At 37.9% G+C, this 17358-nt stretch overlaps 1 pseudogene; it reads right to left on the bottom strand.

The window, feature by feature from the left end:
- Positions 1-12378: 12378 nt before the first annotated feature.
- LOC149151349 (zeaxanthin epoxidase, chloroplastic pseudogene) lies at positions 12379-13455 on the bottom strand (annotated as a pseudogene).
- Between the last annotated feature and the right edge of the window lie 3903 nt (positions 13456-17358).

Below are 17358 nucleotides of genomic sequence, written 5' to 3'. Positions count from 1 at the left end.
CCCTTCGTACCATAAAAGTTGATCTGGTTCTAAATATGAAGATGCAATACATACCTTTTGTAACAGTTGTACACCATGTAGATCAAAATATTGCTCCATCTGAAGTATCCAATTTACCGGATCCCTGCCATCAAACTTCCTCATCTTGCTTTTTCTTGATTTTAGGAGCTCGACCTTGAAACGACTGTAACTCTATACTTTCAGATCTTGAAGTTCTGAAATTGTGATCAATAGTAGCCCTCTGTGTCCTCTTTCCAATGCCACTAGTCTGATCCAAATTGGATTCTCTAAGAAATAGTTATGCACAATCTCCCAAGATGACCTGATTATAGATCTTTCCAGAAGATCGAACTTGTATGAAGTGCCACGTGTCACTGTTTTGACCTTTTGATCTGAGAAAGATATACAAAAAACTATAGTCCGTCCTCTTTCTGTACCTTCTTACGAGATTTCAATCCGATCCCCAGAGAGAAAGTTATGACGATTTTCCCCAGGTCACCTGTTTTGAATGTAATTCAGGAGTCTGCAAAAAGACCAACTTCCTCAGATCATATCTCCGCAAATATCACGTTAAAATATCTGAAATTCGAACCCAAGGTTCAGAACGATTTCCTCTCAAATGGGTTTTTTTTGTGACTTCTGAAACATCACAGAAAAAAAAGTTATAGCGAAAATGCCACGATGACCTGTTTGGAGCAGCGAAACCCTAGAATCCAAAGCTCTGATACCAAATGCTATGAAACTAGCTCAAGAAAAGATAGATCAACGCCTTATAATTCAGCCTCTTCGAGGGGGCAACCTCCTTTACATTACATAAATGAACAATTCTTGGATCATACAAATGAAAATACCTCCTTTCTATATATAGGAGTCTAAGGGGTCATAACATAATTAGAGCAACATAACAATAATAATGTAAGGGCACAATAATAACAATAGTGGGCTTCTATGGGGCACAATAGTAACAATATGGGCACTACATGGGTACATCAATATAATAAGTGGGTTATACTAATAACAATAAGGGGTTACACTAGTAGTATAGGGGCCTAACACAGTGCAAATGCTGAGGTTTTATCATTTGACACCTTTTGCAAGGTGGTTATTGCGTACATAGCGTTAACACACATAACACCGTCCATAACATCGTATCGATGTATTTCATGAAAATATGGTTCCTTTTAATGATACCATACATATCTATATCTATATCTATATATATATATATATATATATATATATATATATATATATATATATATATGGATAACAAATTGTAATGCCACATGACGTTTTAACATATTGTGGCCTAAGTGTACTAGATATGTGCCTCAACTGATCCAGATTTAAACATGAACGCAACAAATTACAGAGATAACCATATACATAAAGATGCAGCGGAAATAATACTTCATTTCATTAATGTAAAATACTGAAATATGCTTACAACCAGAAATGGAAATAAACCAGCTAAGGCGATGGTAGTTTATCTCTGAGAAGAGATGTGGTGGCTACATGCCTCTGAACTGTTCTAAAAACTGTCTTACAATGAGGCTCGAAGGCCTATTTATTATTGAGAAACAATGGAAAACCCTTAACATTCCAAAACCTAACCCTAGAAGATGAAATGCCAAATTGTGGGCCCCGTTTGGGTAAATTGGTACATCAATTTCCCGGGGTCGTAACTTTGGCATACGATCTCCGTTTGACGCGTACAATAGCTCGTTAGAAAGATCTATCCGAGCACTACCACTTTGGGAGGCAACATCGGTCCATGGACCCATGTTGCCCCAGATTTCCCAAAAAACGTTGTTTAGGGCCTCAAAACGGCTCCGGAAGTTCAGGACCCGAAAAACTGCTAAAAATAGTAAGTTGTGCTACAATTAAGGAAACTGAAAATGCTAAAAGAGACAGTTGTGGGGGTCCAAATGGGATAGGTGGGTGGCCACCAACATCCACCTGGATCATTCCTCCCCCCTTAGGAAGCAATGATCCCCATTGCGTTGAGTTCCTCCTTGAGATGAGGAAGTTATTGCTGATCTGGATCTCTAGTGAGTTGTTCTGCAATATCTGATGTGTCCAGTAATGGTGGGAAGCATGGTCGATGATGGTACCCATTGAACACTCGGTGCAAGCAAAGGAATGGTCAAATGTTGTGCTTCAAAGCATTGTTTCCCGTAGCCTTGGTACTGGTGTAAGGACCATGTCGAAGTGGTCTGAGTTTCTAATGGGTTCTGGTAAGGCGTTCCATTTGCAAATGTAACCAAACTTTGTTGCCCACCTGAAGCTTATGTGGTACCCCTGTGGGTGAGGAGAATTTTTTCCTGTGTTCTGTCATGACCGTGTCCCTTTGCTGTTGTTGCTGCGTGGAGGAACCCTTTGCGGGGGTCATGGATGTAGCAACGATCTTCCCCTTACTTTGGGAGTGAACTGGACAGATGAATTTCCTGGTCTGGGAGATGAGCTTGCTGCCTTTCTTAGTATTGATCAAAGAGGTGGCAGTAGGTTGGGCTACCTTTGGTATCCTGTATAATGAATTATTCAAAGAAATAATGACAGCCGAGGCCTTGACTCATACACAGCATGTCGCCTCCACAAGTATGGCTGGCCTAATAGTACATCACACACATCCAGAGGTGTAACATCACACAATAGCTCGTCTGTGAAGGGCTTGATGCTGTAGGGAAGGCGGCACTGCTGGCGAAATTTCAGATCTCGTCCTTCGTGAAGCCACCCGATACTGTACGGCTGCGGGTGCGGTGTAGTCGGTAGGCCCAACCGCTTCACGACCTCTGCTGAAATGAGATTCTTTTGGCTGCCACTGTCGACAATGAATTGCAACGGCGAACCCTTCACCCACATCTGTGAGTGGAAAAGACGCTCCCCCTCTTCTGGATCTGCAGGTTCATTCTTCTGGATCTTGGCAATGGCAACAGTGGCGCTAGGATCTGCATCAATGATCTGCTTCCCTTTGCCATTCCCCTTATCAGGCTCTAGCTCAGGGTCGGAACATGCATCTGATTCGGAAGCCTTCAACTCGGCCACCAGCGACTACTTGGTCCGACACTCACTTGTGTTATGAGTGGGACTCTTGTGGAACTCACACCACTTTCCTGTGTCCTTCTTCGGCTTCATGGTGTTGTTCTTTTCTTGCGGCTTCGACGGGTTGTCTTGGGTCACCCCACCTTGGCTTTGTCCTTTGGGCTTTCGATTTGCAGATCCAAAGTCTCGCTTCTTCTATTTGAACTTTTGCTCGATTTTGACAGCGTATTGGTATGCTGTTCTGAGTGAGGAGATGTTCAAGAACCCCATCTCTTCCTGGATGTATCTGTGTAGGCAGCCATGGTATTTGAGTACCAGATGCAGCTCAGAATCTTTGATACCCAACTTTGTGCGAAGGGTATGGAAAAGATTGGTGAACTCCGGCACGTCTTGGTCCCTTCCCTGCCGCAGCGTGGTCCACTTTATGTATTCATCCTCATAGCTTCCGACAGGGTAGTACTACTCCTTGATGGCATCCCGGAATGAGTTCCAAGTGGGTGCGGCTGAAAATAGTGAGCCAGTACTTTCATCCTTCTGCTCACAGTAGGTTTCCCACCAGTCCTTGACGTGGGGGGCTGCTTTGAGAAGAGCGAAAACAATCTTTTCCTGACTCAAAAATTCATGAACAGAAAAATAACCCTCTAGCAGATTTAACCATTTATCTACGACCTCTGTGTCTATCTGACCCTCGAATATGGGGATTTCAAAATTAACTTGTACCTTAAAGGGTGTGGCATTTCCAAAGTAGCTGCTGGAAGCTGATGTGTCGCTTCTGGGTAGCCGCTGAAGGATCTGGGCAAAGTTGTCCATCATCGCGTTCCGTTGTCGCTCGAGGGCTTCTTCGAGCAAGATTTTGATAGCATCTCCTGCCCCCTCGTCTTTCTTCTCATCCGCCATAGTAGGCCGTCGGGATTTGCGAGGCTGGTCTTGCAAAGGTTCGACCAGTTCAAGCCCTAACTCCTTATATCCTGACCTCGTTGGGGACATGCAAAGAAAAACAGAGAAAAAGCAGACCGCTCTGATACCACTGATCCGGATTTAAACAGGAACACAACAAATTACAGAGATAACCATATACATAAAGATGCAGCGGAAATAATACTTCATTTCATTAATGTAAAATACTGAAATATGCTTACAACCAGAAATGGAAATAAACCAGCTAGGGCGATGGTAGCTTATCTCTGAGAAGAGATGTGGTGGCTACATGCCTCTGAACTGTTCTAAAAACTGTCTTACAATGAGGCTCGAAGGCCTATTTATTGTTGAGAAATAATGGAAAACCCTTAACATTTCAAAACCTAACCCTAGAAGATGAAACGCCAAATTGTGGGCCTCGTTTGGGTAAATTGGTACATCAATTTCCCGAGGTCGTAACTTTGGCATACGATCTTAGTTTGACGCGTACAATAGCTCGTTAGAAAGATCTATCAGAGCACTACCACTTTGGGAGGCAACATCGGTCAATGGACCCATGTTGCCACAGATTTCCCAAAAAATGTCGTTTGGGGCCTCAAAACGGCTCCGGAAGTTCAGGACCCGAAAAAACTGCTAAAAATAGTAAGTTGTGCTACAATTAAGGAAACTGAAAATGCTGAAAGAGACAGTTGTGGGGGTCCAAATGGGATAGGTGGGTGGCCACCAACATCCACCTGGATCATCAACGCATATAGTTTGATCTGAAACAATCTTTTCTTCAACAAGAATATCGTTTACTAAGTGAGAATATATTATTCTTGATCCATTACATGGTGTGTTGTTGCATGTAAATGAACATTTGATCATTAGAGATCAAGCTAATAACACCTAGTGCATTGTCTACCAAGAGCTTAAGAGTCGAGTGTTAAAAACGTGTGGTGTTCTCAAGAGATAAAGTCAGCTTTGTGCTATACATTGTCTATTATGGTATTCATGGTAGCATGTGTTGTATCCTTTACATGTGGATTGAATTTAATTTCATGAGTGCATTAAACCTTTAATTGTGTTGTCCATCATGGCTCTTGTTTCCTTGCCTTGTGTGCATTCTCCAAAGCATTCCTTATATTGTTATTCCACCTATAACAATTACATATGGTCAATCAAACAAGACACATGAGACCATTTACGCACACAATTGTATCATAACATATTAATTTATACACAATCAACATTCTTTAAAAGATACATTAAATTTAAGGAGCGCTCATGTGCTAAAAATAATAAACTTTGTGGCTTACAATCCATAGAGACGTATGCAAGTATATGTTTCAATGGATAATATTTAATGTGTTAACTCCCCTAGCACCACAAGAAGTGTATAATGTGTATTTTACCACCAATTTTGTATCCATCATTAATTCCTTTGCAATGTGACATCCCAAAGATAGAATAAGATGTTGAGAGTTGCACCATTCCCCAATAAGTCCAGGGTTGAAACGAGTTTGATGTCAGAGTGTATAAAATGACCCGATGGGATTGATGGAGAGTTCAATTACCAATATGACAATGCAACCTATATTACTTTGACATGTGATTAAATTTTCCTAAAATATGGAATGTTAAAAGAGGTGAATTCGGAAGATGAGGATGAAGTCAATATAGCAAAGGTCCTCTCCTAGCCATGAGAATCTAGGGTTTAAATAATGGATGACCTAGGAAGTAGTAGCCTGAGCCCTAGTACATTTCAATGCGTGAGGACCGAGGCGTATTGTGACTATTGACATAAACCCCTGAATGTCATTTGAAATGTGTATCCAGCAAAAATGACACTTGAAAACATATCATAATGACGACAACTCGAAAACCCTCATGCATATGATAGGATGAGAAACATAGAGGAAAGTGAGCATGAACAACATGCATTATGAAAGTATGGGTGTTAGTATGGTTTGATACCATTGGTCATCAAATTTTGATTCGTTCAAAACATAAGTTTAATTCTTAGAACCTTGGCGAAGCAAAGGGGGGATCCAAAAATTTGGTAATATGTGATTTTTTGGGTGTTGTTGTAGTGTTTACAATAATTGGCGAACCACTGGTAAGATCCATCATCTCTACCCACACTCCTACAACAGATCAAGTATGTAAAGGATGTAATGAAGTCTTGAATAGATTTTGTGTCTACCACTTTGATTTACTTGAACTTTTGCGGATATGCCTTTCCCCTGTTTCCCAGTTGGGTCCTATAAAATTTTACACACTAAAACAAGAGCCCGCACATGCAGGTCTTTGAAAATGATGCAGAGATCATGGTAGAGGGATTATTGTATTCAGGAATTTAAAGTGAGTTTCCAATGTTTCTCTACTTCCAACAGGCCTATTTAGTACCCTAGCAGAGTCACTCAAGAAATCACAAATGTTTCTTCGCTTCCAGCAGGCCTGGTCAGTACCCCAGCGAAGCCGCTTGCATCAACTCTCTGTGTCATAAGAATTTCTCAATCATATAACATTTATTTATTTTATTTTATTTTGTTTGCATGTCGTCATCATTTGTTAGGCATTCATGTGCCAAGGCGGATGAGGGATCCCAACTTATTTTATGGGAAAGACAAGTTGTTCCTTGCTTGATAGAAACTAAAATATTTTTGGATTTAGGCTTTCCCTCATGTCATGCTTCCACATCTCATCTCCAAATAACAAGTGGGCAATTAAACCACACCAAAAACATTCAGGGCCATGTTCGGCATAGGGTTCAAGTTAGGGGTATAGGTCAAATGCACTGACTAGGGTTCCCCACGAGCACATGTTAGTATTTTCCTCATTAATGGGTCAAACTAATAGGAAGATTATTTAGGATGAATTTTTTATTACTATTTTTATGAGAGTCTTCCTCTTCGAGTAGCCACCATAGCCACGGGAAACCACTAGAAATAGGGTTTCAATATTAAGGCAAAGTGACCAAAGAAGCTCTTTAAGGGTTTCAGAAAGTGTAAGGAGGCATAAGGGAAATAATTCAAGACATCAAAGGCTTGTGAAGAACATGCAGGTAACAAGGCCTAGATGAAAGTTTGAAAGCTCACAGCGACATGCAAGGTTTGCAGGGAGCATGCATATAACAAGGTTGCTAGGTCAACAACTAGTGTATTGTTATGCAAGGAGGTGGATGTTGAAGACATAACTACATGTAATAAAAGAAAAACAATGGAATGTAAATGCGAGGAAAAATAACCTAACCACAACTAATTCAAGCAATGTTAATGTAAAAAATACTTAGACAAATGTAATGAAGGGCAATGTGGGGTAAGTGCAACAACTAGACTATCTGCAACAAGGAAAATAAAAAAAAAAATGTCTAATCATAACTAAACCTAATATCTCAACAAGAAAACCCTAACAAGACTAAAAATAAAACCCTAATTAGAAATTTAATAAGAAAAACCTAAAACCTAACTAATCTAAACCTAAACTCTAATTTAACTAGAGAGTAGATCGAGTCATGTGAAATCAAACTTCTAATGTAGTCACCGCAACAGTTCCCGGCCTGCAAAAACTAAGTCATCAATGATTGGAACCCGTATAAGGAATTATGCATAAAAATAGGGCTTACCTGTAAGTCATGCACAAGAGCAAGAAGGTCATGCCTACTGGCATGAAATTGTACCAGAAAACGATGTTCTAGTCAAGTTATAGCTCTATCTTGATAAATAGATTGATAACCTTAGAAACCTTGAGAATTTATCCAAGGAATGCACTTATATGTAAACCCTAAATCCAACATAAGAGAGATGAGAGGTCATTTTCTTGCACGGTAATTCATCAGATAAGACTCTTCTAGCCAGTCATTGATTTTGTCATGAAATTCAACATGACCATCTTGAAAATCATGAAAGTCTTCCAAATAGGAGCATTCATCTAAAACCCTAATCTGTGACAGTTGATAGAGTTTTTCAAGGACACGAAGACCTGACATAACCATCAACGAGATTCGAAGTGCCTCACTATCCCTAAAAACCTATGAACCCTCAAACGATAGGTCATCGAAGATCGGTGGTTTTGTGAGATCAATAGATGAATGCATACATTCACCATCAAATATGTCATCAAAATCACTATTGAATATTTTGTTGGTCTAATTACATGTTACCACATTGACATGTTGTGTGTCCAATAGGTAGGATTGTTCTGATTCCCAAGATGGAGGTGAGTTAACTGAACGAGTCTCATGAGAGAGGTGAGTCATGTGACTTGTTCCCTCACATACGGTGGGTTGTAAGACATCACCAGTTTGTACCTGATTAAAATATGTACTAGATAGGCAAGAATCAAAATGGTTTGAAACGATGGTCGATGTACTCTATGCAGCAAAAAAATCAGAGTACAAGGAGTGGTGCATATTATAATTGCTCAAGAATGGGATTTCATCGGGCGAAGTGGTGTTGGGTGGGGAATCACATGAGAAAATCCTAATATTCCCTAGTCTAGGATCATGAGAACCTGACATAACCATCAACAGAAGCTGAAGTGCCTCAACTACCTGAAAAAACCTTGAACCTTTAGAAGGCAAATTATTAAATCTCGGTAGCTTTATAAGATCAAAAAATGGATATGAATGACGATCATCATGGGTATTAATGAATATGTTTTCAATAGGAAAACAATCATTAAAGGCAGTAATTTGATCAGATTTTTCATCAAACCAGTGAGACTCTTCAAGGATGGAGGATGAGGATGAATCAACTATAGGGCCATCTGGAATTTCCTGAGATGTAGAATCTCCCATTTCAGTTGTTAAAGATTGCAGATTGAAAATATCATGAACAAGGGATTTAATATTTTCATATTTTGATCATGAGATAAAATCATCACGTACCTGATTGTTATTAGAACCAGGAGGATAAAGATTGAAAGAGTATGGAGACACCACTAGTGTAGAATATTTATGAAATAAATCAGGGCATGGAAGATTTAACTCAGGTGAAGAGATATCAACTCCACCCAAATATGATTCAAGACTATAATCTTGCACATTAGTGTCAGCTTAAGGAATTAATGCAGCAACATGCATGTTATTCTCTATGGTGATGATAGGGTGTTCAGCTTTATCTGAGACAAGACCTAAGTCATTGTGAATAGATGAATGAGGGAGCATAATATCAAGTGGTTCATGGATAGATTCAAGCAGATGTTTAGTTGTCTCAAGTTGGGTCTTATCAACAAGGTGAGGTGTTTCATCCACTTGATTTTCAGGTTGTCCAATTTCAATAGGATGTATGAGAGCTTCAAAAGCAAGACAAATCACCTAAATGGTTATTGATAGAAATTTCATTAGGAAATGAAGCTAAAGGAGGATGAGAAATTTCACGAGTCATAATTTCCTCCCTAGAGGTCTGAGGCTCTTCCTGACTCACAGAAATGGGCAAGACCAAATTAGGGTTAATATTTGGCCAATTTGTAACTTGCAGATTATCATGATGAGCATTAGAATCGGGAATTTTTCAAATACAAATTGTTGTAGAGACATGCAAACTAATAGTTGAATTTTTTAAATCAATTACATCCAATCAATATCCATCTAAGTAAATTGATAAAAAAGGTGAACAAACCTATCAGCAAAATATTCCAAAGATTAATGTGGTTTCCATCTAAGTTTTTTGATCCTTTAAAAAAAAAAAAAAAAATCATACATGTCAAAAGTGCAATGAAGTTCCTTGACAAATTACTCGAATTAATGGATGGACACAGTTGGAAATGTTTTGCACCATCCCATGATGCGACCTTCAAGCATGAGGGTGAAAATTTTGAAAGTTGCATCTTCACAATGTACATTAGAAACACAAAATTGAAGAAATTGATGTGTATGCTCCAACCTAGATATTCCACCTTCACCATCAAACTTATTATGCGACAAGTGATGAACTATTCCCTCGGGGACCGAAATATTAAGACATTTAGAAAAAAAAAACTCGGAATAGATATTTGAGATGAATCCATTTAAAGATATGATGTTAAGATAAAGGCTCCATGAGCTCAACTTCTCATCTGGCCCTCCTTTTAGTGCCAAAAATCTGTTGAAGGGTTGGAATGTACCACCAATAGCTAGGGGGTCACCCTAATGTGAAGTCGAAATTAGAACTCACAATGTTTGGGATAGGAGCCCCATCCGGTATGTAGGCCCAGCGGCCATCATGTTGGTTTTGCTCCTAGCTCTCAAATGAGGAGATGTTAGAGTGAGGACAAGAATTAAATGCCTAAATAATAGAAACAAGGCTAACACAATATTGATAAACTGTGGAACGAGATACAAGAAAGTAACAACAAGAAGAAGAAGAAGCATGCCATGAGAAGGATCAATGAGCTAAAATCATCTTAGAAATACATGAATAGGAACACGTTGGAGGTTAACTGCAAATTAGTTCACAATAGATCACCAGTATGGCATGGAATAATTAAGCACAAATTCAAAGTAGACATGAAAGCCATAGGCTAAGAATGAGTTCATTAACTTATGCCCACATGAAAGCACACATACCATGATGGAAATACAAGTCAGTACAACCATCATAAATATTCACGGGAATCCATATTAAAAGCAAATAATTTCTTATTAATGCTACTACAAAAGCAAGTACATGTCCTGCAATCCATAAAATCCCAATATTGGAACATGGGTTTCTCATACCATTATCTAATGCAAAACCCTAGCCTCACCACAGCTCACCCTACTAGGTACCAAAAGTTGAGTGCCTCTAGCTCTTCAAGCACGGATCAACTATCTAATGCTATTCCTAGCTCTAGTGCCGCCAGACCTTTACAAATGAGGGTATATTTATAGAGGTGAGGTGATTGTTCACCTATCGTGACTTTTCATATACCCCCATGGCTCTTGAAATTCCTCACAATTCTCTTTCATGTCCAATGACTAATACATGCCCAATTGATCTTTGCATAGATATTAGCATCATGATAAGAAACATTTACATATTAATAGAAGAGAAATTGTGAGGAGAATGAAGAAGGTTGCTTGAAACCCTAATGCATGTTTCCACTGTTGTTGCAATGATATGGTGACTTGTATAGGCTGATGAATATGGTGATGATGTTCATTTTTTGTGTTAAATGTCCATTTTCATGCTAATTCACCTACCATCAAGGTTGACACAATGCCTGGGGAAGCTACATGGAGCAAATTCGCTTTTTTTTCGAAACCCTAGTTGCATAGATTCCAACTTAGTCCCATATTCCATCATTCATGTATAGGCCAACATTTTAGTTTCCTACAAAAAAAATTGCATTATTCATATACATTTTCACTCATAAAACAATATTAGAAACATGACATACTCAAGAAAAGAAAATGTCAATTTTAGAACCATGTATAGCCCTTTTTTGCCCTGCACTATGGTCAAGGTATGCATAGCTCCTATAGGATAATGAGTTTCTCTAATTGTGGAGAAGTTGATGGTTCATGCTCACTGTCCTCATTTTCTTTTTCAGACGGTTAAATTTTTTGGTAGACAAATAAACATGAAAAAGTTGAAACTAAACTTTTAAACAAGCTAGAATCATCTTGCTCAAACCCACAAAAAGAGCTGAAAACTCAATTTAAACAATACAACCCTTGAAAATAGAGCACATAGTGTAATCAAGCAACAAAATTTAAAATCATTCTCTTGGATTCTTAAAAATATAAAATCAAAAAAAACATAGTGGTACATGAATACTAAACAATATGAAAACTCATAGAACCTCACTGCACAACAAACCCAACGAAATACCTAGCTAAGAGTTAAGGGTGGAGGTAGGAATTGAACGCTCAATCCATTGCCCTAAAGAAACTTAAAGAGACAGCAAAGAGAAAACTTGACTTAAGCACACATATTTTTGATGTTAGTGGTTGTTCACAAATTCAAACCACCGCCCTGTCACTGATCTAATTTTCATTGTGAATTCTAGTTCGAATTATGTTTTCAAATGGAAATGCTCCAACACAGATTACATTTTCAAGTAGAAATATAGGTTGTAATACATATATGAAGTGTTACTGAGGGCTGAGTATGTGATTAATGCTTCAAAGTTAGCTTAGAAAATATTGCCGCATCTTGTAGGTCACAATTTTCAGATTTGGTCGCAAGTTAAATTCCAAAGCAGGCCACAATTTTAAACTCTGTTACAATTGATCGTTGTATGCATGATTTGAGTAACTCATAACTTGGGATCGCACAATGTATTTATCGCATTTGATGGATGGACGGGAGGTCGCATCTTGAAATTGCGACCTGTGAAAGGTTGCAAACAAAAAATTGTGACATGAGGGGTTGTGAGTGGAAACTGCGACTTATAGAGGTTGCATAGTCAAAGTTTGAAGGCTTGTTTTCCTCTTGGATCAGTCGAATATCCTTACAATCACTGCATATATGGCTAGGAAAATGATGCTGCTACATCAATAGCATGTTCCATTTAATTTTCATCATCCAACCATTTTTCCAATTGGTCTTCTGCTTTATCAAGTAGTCTGCAACTTGGTATCCACCCTTCTAGTTTTGGGTTGTTTCCTCCCAGTACCTAGCTCAACATCACAGGCATCAATATTTGGAGGAAACAAAATTTCCTCCACTTCTACCTAGATTTGGTATTTGCAATTTTTCCAAAAACGATAGTGGTCCAAGCCCAAAACCCAAGAAAGGTATGTAAGAAAATGTTCTTTTTGCCACCATCCATTCCATTCCATGTATTTCCCTAGTACATGGTCTCATTTCTTTCTCATACCTTTTCAGTGCAAAATTAATTTCAACATATTTCCTTGTATCATAGCTTGCTTTGCAAGCCTTCTAAAGTTTTAGGGAAAGTTTATAGCTATCCTCAATTTCCATACAGCCACCCTGACCCGTATTAGTTTGCATAGCATGAGCATAATCACCAAGTAGTGTAACATGCCCTTTACTCCAAGTCAAAAATGGTTCCCTCTCATAAATGTGTTGATGTAACATCATTTCCTCTGGGGTTTCCAAGAGTAAATACATCACTTCTACATACCAGCCCCAAATATATTCAACAACTTCTCTTATTTTACCATTGGGGGATCAACATTCCTAACAAGTTCATAATGGAATGCATACCTTTGTGTCTTTCCACTTCCAGCATCAGAAGAAATGAAGTATTGCTTGTAACTTAGAAATACTCGATATGCAATTGTATTAATATTTGGAGGCGCAAAGTCTACAATGCTATAATTGTGAGTAAATATCTCCTTTTGGCCCCAAATAGCTTTGCACGCATCATGGACCATATTCCACCTACACCAACCAAAATATCACCCTCACTTTATCGACCATTATCAAGAATAATGGTTACCTTTGGTCCATCATCGTTAAAGTCCACAACATTGCTATTGTTTTCAATGATCTTTGGTCTAATGGCATGCACTAATATCTTTTACAAAGTCATGCAACTGATAACTCATGTAATTGGAAGCCCTTTCTCTATATACATTATCATGGTTATATGCACTCAACAATGGCCCAACCCTACGGCCACTTTACATTGATGTTTCAAGGGATTCTAATCTCTTAGCAACAACTTGATATATAAAATCAGACATGTGAAAAAGGAATTTGCATTCCTAGGTCATGGTATTGGTGGCAGGTTATGATTTTATTACAAGTTGCACCCTTTCTCCAAAACTCCAGATTAGGTCGCATTTACCAACCACGAATTGAAGGTGTAATATGTGACTTTAGTATGATTACAACTTCAATCGAAATGCAAGTCACATTCGGTTGTGGCCTTTGTTGAAAAATTCTAGGGATTAAAAATGTGATTTATGCCTGAGTCCAATCGCGTCTTGAGCCCACACTAGAGATCGTAGATATAAATGCAACTTATGGATGTCGCATAGTCGCAATCCAATGTAAGTCAAATTTTCATGTTGCTTTCCTGAGGCTCTGAAGTGTGATTTTGTGACTTGGGGAGAGGTCGCATAGTCACAAAATAAGCTAGGTCACATAAACCATCAAATTCTTCAGGTCTTGTTTTGTGACTATGTGAGTTGCAACATAATATGGAAGAAGTGTTCCTTCGTAAGCTCCCAAAATCTCAGTCGCTTTTCCATGATTATAATTGAAATGGTGTGCAACTATAAAAGGGAAAAGGTTATAGAAAATTTGAAGATATTCTAGATCTATCTTCAATGCAATAAGATATTACTTGATTGCTTCCTTGTAATCTTCATTTAAGCAATGGAGAAGACCATAAACATGCCAACAAACATTACCTCCAAATTATTCTCTAATCCCAGATATACTAATTAGAGGAATTTTGAGTTCTAAAATGGGCCTCCAAAGGAAATTTTAAAATAATAGTGGAAATAATAAAATAAGATTAGATTACATCATCAAATTTTAGAGGGAAAAAAAAAAAAAAACACTAATTTTTCAACTCGTTTTTCAACGTATCTCCCTATGGGTTTGCTCAAATTTCGAGCGGAAACACTTGTTGGATGCATAATTTGTTTCCTCATCCAAGGAGTACCTATGTTGCATACTTTCGATGGACCCTACTACACGAAAAATGACAAATACATGGAAAAACTATGATTGCAATAACGTTTTTCATGTATTTCTCATTTTTCATGTAGCAGGGTCCATCAAAAGTATGCAACATGGGTACTCCTTGGATGAGGAATTAAATTTTGCATCCAACGAGTACTTCCACTTGAAATTTGAGTAAAACATTAGGGATATAGGCTGAAAATACAAGTTGAAAAAGTAGTTTTGTTATTTTATTATTTTTTAATCTTTTTACTTTTGTACTCCAAAAATGGTGAATCATTCCCCATGGTTGACTCCATCATCTTGAATCCTATTGGTTCTTATAAAGTTTATTTTGGTTGTACATTTTTCTTATGAGTCCCATTTTAGACCTCAAAATTCCCCTAATAGGATAGGTCAAGGGAATCTTTCTTACGATCCATGCAATTGAATATCAAATTGCTTACTTTTGATTTACCCTTGTATTTTCCCTTTTGCTTGACTACCGCAGGGGACCTCATATGCTCTGCAAGGGCCAATTATGAGGCCAATAAGGTCCATTTTTGGTCATCTAATGCCCTGGCTTGTCCTCTATTCAATTCTTCAAATCGCTAGAATGAGTAAGGGTTCACCATGATTGCTTACTTTGGGAAATCCAAAAACTAAAGTTCACTCAACCTTAATGCATGATACTAAACTATGAGAAATGATCGTAAAAAATATTCTGAGGAAAGCCTATAATGGTAATGCAGTGATTTGTAACATGTAACAAAACCATTAAGATTTTCCAAAGTACACAAACCCTTGGAGTAGTAAATCAAGGAATCGATCTCCATATCTTCAAGCCCAGCGTCAAGACTCCATAGTTGTAATAATAAACAAAGAATGGGGCTTTGGGCATTTACAAGGGGAAATATTTTTACTGATGGCCAAGTTAATGGATTCCCATGTAATTGAATATCAACCCTTTTATTACCAATGTATCTTCTTCTCTGCCAGCACAAATAGCGAGGTTTTATCATTTTGACTCCTTTTGCAAGGTGGTTGTTGTATACGCAGTGTTAACACACATAACACCATCCATAACATGGTATCGATGTCATGAAAATCTAGTTCCTTGCAATGACAACGTGTGTGTGTGTGCACACACACACACAGATATATACAACAAATTGCAATGTCACATAGAATTTTAACATATTGCGGCCTTCGCATACTGGATATGTGCCTCAACGCACATAGTTTGATTTGAAAGAATATTTTCTTCGACAAGCATAGCCTTTGCCAAGTCACAATATATTATTCTTAATCCCTTACATCGTGTGGTGTTGCATGTAAGTGAAGCTTTGATTATTAGAGATCAAGCTAATAGCGCCCATGCACTGTCTACCAAGAGCTTAAGAGTCGAATGTTAAAAACATGTGGTTTGCTCAAGAGTAAAAACCAATTATGTGTTATGTGTTGGCCATTGTGGTTTTCATGGTAGTATGTGTTGTATCCTTTACATGTGGATTTAAATGACTTTCATGAGTGTGTTAAACCTTTAAGTTTGTTGTTTGTCATGGATCTTGTTTCCTTGTCTTGTGTTCATTCTTCAAAGTGTTCTTTATATTGTGATTCCACCTATAACAATTACACATGTTCAACCAAACAAGACACACATGACCTCTTACCCATGCAATTGCATCATACATATTCATTTATACACAATCAAAATTATTTCAAAGATACATTAAATGTAAGAAGCACTCATGTGCTAAAAATAATAAACTTTGTGGCATAGTATCCATAGGTACATATGTGAATATATGTTTTAATCGATAATTATTAATGTGTTAACTCCCTTAGCACCACAAGAAGTGTATAATGTGTATTTTACCACTAATTTGTATCCATCATTAATTCCATTGAAATTTTACATTCCAAATATAAAATAAGATGTTGAGAGTTGTACCATTTCCCAATAGCTCTAGGGTTGAAACCAGTTCAATGCAAGAGTGTATAAACTAACCTGATCATATTGATGCAGAGTTTAATTCCCAATATGACAATGCAACCTATATTACTTTGGAATGCGATGAAATTTTCCTAAAAATGAAATGTTAAAAGAGGTGAATTAGGAAGATGAGGATATATTCAATATAGCTTAGGCCCTCTCCTAGACATGATAATCTAGGGTTTAAAGAATGGATGACCTAGGCGGTAGTGGCCTAAACCCTAGTACATTTGAATGGGTGAGGATTGAAGTGTATTGTGACTATTGACACAAGCCCCTGTATGTCATTTTAAATGTGTATCCACCAAAAGATGACACTTGAAAATATATCAAAATGATAACAACTTGACAACCCTCATGCATATGATGGGATGAGAAACGTAAATCAGGAAAGTGAGCATGAACAACATGCACTATGAAAGTATGGGTGTCAGTAGGGTTTGATAGCATTGGTTATCAAAGTTTGATTCATACGAAACATAAGTATAATTCTTAGGACCTTGGCGAAGCAGAAGTGGGGACCCAAAAATTTGGTAATAAGCGAATTTTTGGGTGTTGTTGTAGCAGCTACAACAGAACCAGGACTGGATTACCTCACATGGAGTTCCATTTTTCCATGGATAAAATTATACAACATGGAAGGTAAGAATGACAACCTACTTACAAGCTCTTGATTTGGATGTATGGCTATCTGTAGAGAATGGAATAATAGATGATAAGTTTGATGAACAAGCCAAGGAGGAAATATTGGGAGGGTTGTCCAAGTCAGATATCGAGAAAGTAATTTATTGTGATATTTCCAAAGAGATATGGAATGACTTGCAGTCCATCTATGATATATACATACGATTTGCATGTGATGTCAAGAGCCTTTTT

The sequence above is a fragment of the Pinus tabuliformis genome, chromosome 9 (genome assembly GCF_031772625.1).
Source record: "Pinus tabuliformis cultivar Carrire ecotype Pingquan chromosome 9, CPIR1, whole genome shotgun sequence".
Taxonomy (NCBI): Eukaryota; Viridiplantae; Streptophyta; class Pinopsida; order Pinales; family Pinaceae; genus Pinus; species Pinus tabuliformis.
Note: the sequence above shows the minus strand (reverse complement) of the source record. Positions and strands in the feature narration are given on the sequence as shown.